This window comes from Vombatus ursinus, unplaced genomic scaffold (genome assembly GCF_900497805.2).
Source record: "Vombatus ursinus unplaced genomic scaffold, bare-nosed wombat genome assembly UNPS02015255.1, whole genome shotgun sequence".
In the NCBI taxonomy this organism is placed as follows: Eukaryota; Metazoa; Chordata; class Mammalia; order Diprotodontia; family Vombatidae; genus Vombatus; species Vombatus ursinus.
The window spans coordinates 5,780,993-5,789,377 of record NW_020955033.1 but is presented as its reverse complement, the minus strand read 5'-3'; the positions used below and the strand labels follow the sequence as shown (position 1 = coordinate 5,789,377).

Genomic DNA, 8,385 nt, shown 5'->3' with positions numbered 1-8,385 from the left:
CTAATACAAGGGTTCTTAACTATTTTGAGTTCATACACAGGTTTGTTAATCTAGTGAAGCCAATGTGCTCAATCTCAAAGTGATAGGTATATATATATATATATCATATATATATATACATAATTTGCTTTAATAAGTCAAAATCTCCCTTCTGATACTCTCACTTCAACTCTCTTCCTCCTCTCCAATTCAGAATAGAAGATAATTTTCCCTTTTCTTTGATTTCTTTGAGATACAAACCTAGTAGTGGTATTGTTCAAAGAGTCTGCACAGTTTGATAACCCTTTGGGTGCAAGTCTGAATTGTTCTCCAGAAGTCTGAATGCAAATCAAAGCATATTATTTTCACTGTTTTGTTTTGTTTTTCTTTTCTCCTGGTTTTTCTTTTTTGTTCTCATTCTTCTTTCACAACATTATTAATGTGAAAATATGTTTAATATGATTGTACATGTATATCCCTATACCAGATTGCTTGCTGTCTTGGGGAGGGGAGAGAAGGGTGGGAGGAGAAAAATTTGGAATTCAAAATCTTACAAAAATGAATGTTGAAAACTATGTTTACATGTCATTGAGAAAAATAAAATATTTTAAGTGCAAAAAAAAAGTGTTCTCCAGAATGGCTGGACTAATTCACAATTCTACTAACAGTGCATTAGCATACCAATTTTTCCTCATTCCCTTCAACATTTGCTCTTTTCCTTTTCTATCATGTTAGCCAGTCTGATGGGTGTGAGGTGGTGTCTCAGATTGTTTTAATTTGCATTTCTCTAATCAGTAGTGATTTAAATCACTTTCTTCTTGATACTCTCTTCTCTAGGTTTTTGTGACATCACTCTATCATCATTCTTATCCTACCTATCTTACCTCTCCTTTTCAGTCTTTTTGTTGTTCTTGTTGTTGGATCATCTTCCAGATCACACTTTCTAACCACAGGTTTCCCTCAGGCATTTCTGTAGTGGGTCCTCTTGTCTTCTCCCTTCACACTACTTCATTTGGTCAATTAGTTCCCATGGATTTTCTCTATGCTGTTGACTCAAATCTACCTACCCTGCCCCAAACTCTCTGCTAACTTCCAAATTCATATCTCTAATTGTCTTTGGTACACCTTGAATTGGATGGCCAGTGGAGACTTAAAGTCAACATATTCAATATAGAATTCATTATTTCACTCCCTGCCCCCTCTCCTCCCTATTACTGTAGTCTTCCAGAGTTGTAATCCAAGAGTTATCCTGGATTCCTCACTATCTCTCACCCCCCCACACTCATATCCAAGCTGTTGCCAATGCCTGTTGATTTCACCTTTGTGACATCTCTCAAATATATTCCCTTGTCTCCTCTCACAAGGATATTACTCTGGTGTGAGCCTTCATTGCCTCATACCTATACTATTGTAATCACCTGCTGGGTGGTATGCCTTTCTCATGTCTCTCCCAACTCCAATTTACCGACTGTTCAGCCACTAAAGTGATTTTCCTAAAGTGAAGGTCTGATCCTATCACCTATTCCATGCAATAAATTCCATTGCATCTCCATTGCCTCCAGAATCAAATGCAAAATGCTTTTTCATTCAAATTATTTTATAATCTAGCCACTTCCTACCTTTCCAGTCTTCTTATACTTTATTCCCTGCCATGTACTCTTCAATCCAGTGACATTGTCCTCCTGGTGGTTTCAAGAATAAGACACTCCTCTCAGTTCTGTGGATCTCCCCTGGATGTTCCCTATGTCTAGAAAGCTCTTATTCCGTTTTTTGACCTATTAAGATTCCTGACTTTCTTTAATTCCCAAGTAAAATACTTTTTTTTACTTGAAGCCTTCCCCCAATCCCTCTTTTTTTATACAAGAAACCATAACTTTACTGATAGAAATATTACAAATTTCAAATCAGGTTGCATTCAATCTTCTTTGAAACACTGAAAAAAATGTCCTTGTCTTGAGTTTTTTACATCATTCATTCCATAATAGCATTTTGTTGTGGGAGAAAAAAGAAATGACAAAGGCAAGAAAGGTTTGAGCTTCTGAGCTTTTCAATTTATTAAACAATGCACTATAATTGCATAATAAATTGAGGCCAGTGCTTCCTCAGGTTGGCACTGGAATCAAGGGGGAGAAAGTTTTTTTGTTTGTTTGTTTTATATGTGAAAAGATAACAATAAGCAAGATATAAAATAAGATATATAATTAGGTAATCTGATTTCTAATTTAAGGAAAGATTAAAGGCTTTCAAATTTGAGACAGGGATGAATGAGTTTTGAGAGTTGGGAGAGGGGAGAGCAAATGGGTACAATTCCATGAAATCAGAAAAAGAGGTACTCCCTACTCATGAGTGACTGTATTCAACCAAATAAACATGGAAACAATAAGTGATTGATCAGTAAGGGGCCAGTTTTCAGATCAGATATATGGGCTCTTCAAATATATAATTATGAGAAAACTCCTTGCATGCATCTTTGGACTGAGTTTCTAGTCATCATAACTTAGGTCCTTAGAGGTGGTCCAGCTTCTCAGCCACATAGGGCTTTAATTCAAACAGTGCAAGAAAGTTTTCTCATTATTCCCATAATTAAAACAAGTTTCATTACAAGACAGAAGTTGGGCCCATAATTGAATAGAAAGGGAACTGAGCTATATCCACAAATGAGTCACAAGATGGAATCATTGTGGTTCACTTAATTCCCAGAATCCTGTCAACTTTATGATTACTGTGGTTCTTTAAGGTTTGGACAGCCTTTACTCTGTATACAGTTGCTTGGGACATGACCAATTATGTGTCTTTAATTTCTACATATGCCTTGTGAACCTCTTCCTCTTAACTTTATTTTTATACAATTGGAGTTTGTATATTTTCCTGAATGTTTGAGAAAGCTTCACCCTGAACTTTAAATTTTTCAGTAGCAGCTAGCTATTCCCACTGAGAGAAATCTTCAATCTTGGCTTCCCCAAAGACACCTACTATGTAGGTATTTGAAGTTAGGCTCTTGTACATTTCTGGCTTTGTGATGACAAAGAAGATATTCTTAGATTTCCACTTAATGACTTTAGTAACCTCTGTCACTTCTCAAAGTCCCAGTTTCAACATAGCCTTTTGTGCCTTCTTTTCACTTGGACACTGTTATGCTGACAGACTGATTCCTCATTCATCTCAGCAGCTGCTGTCAGTTGGGCCCATTTCGTGGTTGCCTTGTAGAAGCCTTCTCCTCAAGCTGCTGCACTGATTCATCATTGTCAGAGTCTATTCCAGACCCATTCTCAGCTCCAGGGCTGTGGCAATTCTTGTTCCATAGGTAGGGCACTTTTTGTTGCTTCACCAGACATTTTGTGAGTGGAACAAGGATCCAAGTTAGCTGTTCCCTCAATCCTTTTTAATCCCAGTGCCCTCCCTCTGTGGATTGCCTTTTATTTATCCAATATGTAGCTTACTTTGGGTGTGTATACAGGCAAACATATTTATATATGTTTATGAATATGTATATACATGGGTACCTGTACACTATTGTAAGCTCTTTGAGAGTAGGGACAATTTTTTTTTACCTCTTTTTGCATTCCCACTGCTTAGGAAAATTTTTGGCATATGGTAGGTGCTTAATAAAAGTTTATTGATTGATTGATATCCTTCCCCCCAATCTCCCAATATATTTCTCTTCCTCTCTTTTTTCCATTTTTACCCTTAAGATCCTCAAAAAATAACGGAGCCATTCCCAGACCTGTCAAATTGGATTCCCTCTATGTTCCCTGATTATGTTAGGGTTCAGAGTGGATAAGTGTATCATTTCCTCTTTTGAGAATGTAATTTATCATTGTTTAGTCTTTTATCATTATTCATTCATATGTGCCTTTTTTATATTTCTCTTTGCTCCTGTGAATGAGCTATACTTTTTAAGGCAGGTCTAGTCTTTTAATAAGAATATTTGGAAGTCCTATATTTCAAAAAATTCCTAATTTCCTCTATGGCAATATGTTCAGTATTACTCTGTAAATTATTCTTGACTATAAGCCTAAGTCCTTTACCTTCTGGCATATTATAAGTTCTCTACTCCTTAATAGCGGTGGCAGTTAATTTATGAATGATCCCAACTATAGCTCTTTAGGACTTGAATTGTTTCTTTCTGGCTGCTTATATTGTTTATTTGTTTTGTTTTGTTTTGTTTTGTTTTGTTTTTCTTCCTTTTACCTAAAAGTTCCAGATGTGGCTATAATGTTCTTGGGTGTTTTCATTTTGTGGTTTATTTAGAGAGACGACTGGTAGAGTATTTTTATTTCTACTTTGCCCTCTGGTTCTATAAATTTTTAGGCAGTTTTAAGATTTCTTAAAATGAGATAGGTGAATTCTTTTTTTTTTGGTCATGCATTCAAATACTGCAATGATTCTTACTATTTTTCTCCATTGTTTCCCAAGTCATTTGTTTTTGCTATGACGTAGCTTAGTTTTTCTTCTATTTTTCAGGATTTAAAGTTATTTTTGATATTTCTTGTTACCTTATGTCAAATTGTCCCTCTATTTAATCTACTCTAATTTTCAAGGAGAATTTTGCTTATATACAATAAACTTGTATACCACTTGTGACAAGCCATTAATAATCTTTCCAATTTTTCTAACTTAGCTCTCATTTGTTTTTCATTTTTTCCTCAAGCACTGTCATTTCATTTATTTAAAAAAAAAGATTTTTAAGTCTTCTTTTGAAATTTCTTGCTTCATTTCTTCCAGTAATTTTAGTCAAATTTATGTCCATGCTATACTTTTCTCTGAGGCAATACAGAAATTTTGGAGTCATTCTCTTATGGGTTTGTATCTTGAGCTTCTTTGCCTATAGCAACTCTTTATAGTGTAATGTTTTTATTATTGTTGTTGTTTGTTTGTTCGCTAATTTTTACAGCCTACTTCAAAACTTCAAACTTGATGTTAGAGCTTGACTCTGTGTCACTTGTATGGGGAAGATGTGGTTTAATCCTGTTGCTGCTTTTAGGGGGTATTGAGGGTTGTGTTATTCCAAGATCTTAGGGATAGCTCAGGGTGGGGAAATTCATACTTCCAGTGATACTGAAATGGTCTGATCCAGGGCAAAATACACATGCACATACACACACACACACACACACACACACACACACACACACACACAGACAGACTTTTTTACAACCTTCATGCAACCTAAGTAGCTATCTTTCTAATTCTTCAATTCTAATGACACCAGAATTATCATAAAGTCAAAAACTTTACTTTCTTTTCAGAAGTTTTTCCTAGCATCAACATTAAGTCTTTCTCTCTGAAACTTCTGCCCATAGTTTCTGCTTCTGCTAATTTTGCTCAGCATCATTTCATAGAAATCTTTCTTTTTTTCTGAATTCCTCATATTTATCTCTCATTTTCCTATGCCATAATATTTCCTTATATATAACAATTTACTCAGCCATTCTTCAATTGATAAAGAACCACTTTGTTTCCACTATTTAAAACCTATAAATGTTGTTATGACTATTTTAGTCCATATGCCTAGGAGTGGCAACACTAAATCAAAAGGTCTAAATAGTTTCAAATTTTTTTCAGATCAAAGTCAACAGAACCTGGAACAATGCACTGATGTTTCAATGAGAAAGATTTAGGGATGATGTAAAGAAAAATTTCCTAACAATGAGAACCACTCCATCATGGAAATGGATATCTAGGGAGATAGTGAGTTTCTTTTCACTTCTCCCTAGAGATTTTCTAATGGAGTTTGAGTTATTATTGTAGAAGGAATTCTTGTTCAGGTATAGTGTGCATTACTCACTAGTGTTGCTGCTTGAGGACAGGAACTGTTCCTTTTTTTTGTTTTTGTATTGCTAGTACAATGTCTAACATATAGAAGGTCTTTAATAAATGCTTATTGATAGATTCATTACTGATTATGGCTGATTTTATATGCTATTTTAAGATTTGTAAAGTGAGATACATGTAATGTCTTATTTGTTCCTGACAGAAATCATTTAATGTAGGTATGAAAGGCCTTGTTAATTCTTTATTATAGATGGAGAAATAAAGGTTCAGAAGGCTTTACAATATTTGACCATGTCTGTGGAGTCAATAAGTGTCAGAGGTGAGAACTGAACTATGAAATCAAGCCTCTTTTCTACTAGATCAAGAAGCCTCTGTCCTCTCTCATGTGCAATGAGATATAAGTGGTACCATTTTTGACTTTATGATAATTGTAATCTATCTGGACATATACAAAAGCATAGCAATTTGTGAAGTAACATTACTAAATGAAGGCTACTTGCAATTTGTGTTATGAATTCAAAAGAAGGAGTGATGATCATAACGTAGATTGGGATATTTAAGAATGTTTCACAGGTGTATGATAATTTGCCGTCATCTCCAAAGGACTCATTGAACGTTGATAAGGTGGAAGGAAGGTAAGAGGAAAGGGCAAAAACAAAGACACAATGACATGAATCAAATGAATAAGCATGCTATGCTCTTGGGAAAATGGCCAGATCAATTTGACTGAAGCACGAGTTTTGTGTAGGGAACAATGAGAAGGGATTTGGGAAAGTTTGCTGGTTCAGACCTGATTCAACTTATTCTGGCTTACCAAAAATTCTGGCAAACTTTGGTGGATTTATTATTCTTATTATAACATATACTCCCTCCAGAGATGCAGATCATGACCTCTCCTTGCTTTGTCAATCTATATCAGATGTTCTTAAACTGAGGACCCCTAGGAGATATATGGATATATTTTAAGGGATTCATGAATTTTAATTACATCTTTATTTTCACTAACCTCTACTTGAAATTTAGCATTTTTCAAGTATGAAAGTAGGCAAAAAATATTTTTCTTAGAAGAGGGTCAATATGTTTTATAAGATTGCCAAAGGACACACACAGAGAGAGAGGGAGAGAGAGAGAGAGAGAGAGAGAGAGAGAGAGAGAGACAGAGGGGGGGGAGAGAGACAGAGAGAGACAGCATGGTATAGGTTAGTCTTACTAATATCTTGATGTAAATCTTATGTAAATGATTCACTCCAAACTCTGATTTTTTTTAATATTTTAGGGATACCAATGTATAATCCTGGCTGTTTATGTTGTCTTCATCCAATTCACACTACATGATAGGTCTACTTCCTATTTTAGGTATATTATATTGAATGGTGGAAGAGTGTTATGATGGAAAGTATGCTGCATTTGGAATCACAAGATTAAATTTGGCTGCTGCCTCTATCACTGCTTATCCATATGAATTTGTGTAAATCATTCCACCCCAGGTTTTTTTTTTTAACCTACAAAATGAGGGTCTTAGACTAAGTGACATCTAAGATATTATCCAATCCTAAATCTATGAGCTTATGTTTTTCATTGCATTTCTATATAAAAGTCATGAGTGGAAGTACCTCATAATGGACCTATATAGACCATACACCATTCTATTATATTTTTGTTCCTTCCAATTGTAACTCTTCTGGGACAGTGGTTTTCTAATATTTCTAATGAAGTAGTATTGCCTTCACAGAGTATCTGAATTAGCTTGATGATCTTTGTGTCAAAGTTAAGAAGTTTGGAATCATTGAAATGATTGACCAATTTCTGAAATACAATCTAGCTTCAGCTTCTCCTTTTGGTATGGGCACAATTGATTATGAATTTGAAGTACCAACCCTAGTCACACGCACTGATCAACTAGTTTTATGGCTAACTTTATGGTTTGTATGCCATGATCTGGGAAATATGAATATTTTGTTTTCACTTTGTTGATTCAGTGGGAATAATTAGTTTGATCTTGCATTATGGTGGATGTCACCATACTAACTTAAACTATTCATATTTTAAAACCAAAAGTAAAATTAATAATGCCCAGTACCTAAAAGAAAAATTTTGGACACAAAGAGAATCATAGAGTGGTATAAAAACAAGATTCTGATCCAATAAGAATTTCTGTTTACATTCTCTTTTCTTTATAACTTTGTAACTTTGACTCTTTGTAGGGATGTGATGGCAGTGTATGATTCATTCCAGCAGATATTTTCTGAATCATGTGATACGAAGTGTAATGGGTGGCAAGATTAAAAGGGATAAGTATAGACAGATGACTTTTGAGGCCTAGTGATGGAAAACATTTTAAGGGTGTTTTTAACATAGTTTTGTGGCTTAACATTTTTATTTTGAAATTTTTCCAATGATTTCCTTTTCGCTCAAACTATGCTAGGCCTATTTAGTTTATTTCTAGGCTCTATATTAGACTTTCAAAATTACTTCACTAAAAATTTGATATCATTGATTAATGTATTCCATGGGGAAGATTGCTAAATAAATAAGTGAATCAAGATTCTTTTGGTGCATTATAACAGTGTTGACATAATAAAACTATTGGCTTTGCCAGAAACCTAGTTATGAAGTCAAAGTTGTATGGCT

General features: G+C 34.6%; 1 pseudogene; it reads right to left on the bottom strand.

Moving 5' to 3' along the window:
• Positions 1–2,664: 2,664 nt before the first annotated feature.
• Positions 2,665–3,314, bottom strand: LOC114031736 (annotated as a pseudogene).
• Positions 3,315–8,385: the final 5,071 nt, after the last annotated feature.